Below are 1,143 nucleotides of genomic sequence, written 5' to 3' on the forward strand. Positions count from 1 at the left end.
CTGAAAGAGTGGTGAAACATTGGAACAGGCTGCCCAGGGAAGTGGTGGAGTCCCCATCCCTGGAGGTATTTAAAAGACGAGTAGATGATGAGGCACTTGACATGGTTTAGTGGGCATGGTGGTGTTGGGTCGATGGTTGGACTCGATGATCTTAGAGGTCTTTTCCAACATCTATGATTCTAAGAGCTAACGTCATCTGGCTTGACCGTGTTGTAGTCCGAGATGAAACATCAGCCGGGGTAAGATGTGACGGTGTAGCTAAGCCAGCAGCTGGTCTGTCTGTTGTAATCCTCTCCCACCGTTTCCATTCCTGTTCTTTGCCCCCAAATGCATCGTTACCGGTGTTCAGGAGAACTCATTTCACTCGTATCGGTTTTGGGTGCTGTGTGATCTTCACTGCGTGTGAACTGAGAGGCCAGCCGCCTGTATGGGCCGTATTTAAAAAAAATAAATAAATACAGGTAACAAAAAGCACGTGTAGGCTGCGAACCCTGACGCAGAATGAAACTGCTCTGCCTTGATGAAATTGTTTTCACTTGGTCAGGCTTCCTCGATCGCGGCAGAGCCTGGGCCTGCGGGAGGTAAGGACAGACGGCGTTGGTCCCGTTCGGCCCTGTGCCGCGGGGAACAGCCACCGCTGTTAACTGTAACTGATTTTTCTGTTCAAGAGCGTTATGGTATTTTCTGGGAATCCGCTTACAAAGTCCGAGAGGACAGTTTAAAACCTTGAATACAATTACTTCGGGCCATTTGGATGGTTTATAAATGACGCAATTCAAACCTATGCTGCTCCTCAAATCTGTGTTCGTGGTTTTTTCTGTGGAAGTGGAGGAGGAAGAGATTAAGGGCTACGCCCCAAAAATTATTTCACTGACAGAATTCATAAATCGTGTGATGACTCACGTTTCAGATATCCCATGAGAAGAGATGCCTACCGGGAAGGCAGTTCTCCCCGCTGGCACTAAATTAGGGGATGCCCCTGGGTGTCGTGGCCATGGCCGAGATGGGGGGGTGTCCCCGATGTCCTGGGTGAGGACGGAGGCCGAGGATGCTGGTGGGGAGGTGGAATGGTCCCATCAGCACCCGGGGTCCTCTCCTCCTCCTCTCCTCTCCTCCTCTCCCCTCCCCTCCCCTCCCCTCCCC

The sequence above is a fragment of the Aptenodytes forsteri genome, unplaced genomic scaffold, assembly GCF_000699145.1.
Source record: "Aptenodytes forsteri isolate BGI_AS27 unplaced genomic scaffold, ASM69914v1 Scaffold236, whole genome shotgun sequence".
Taxonomy (NCBI): domain Eukaryota; kingdom Metazoa; phylum Chordata; class Aves; order Sphenisciformes; family Spheniscidae; genus Aptenodytes; species Aptenodytes forsteri.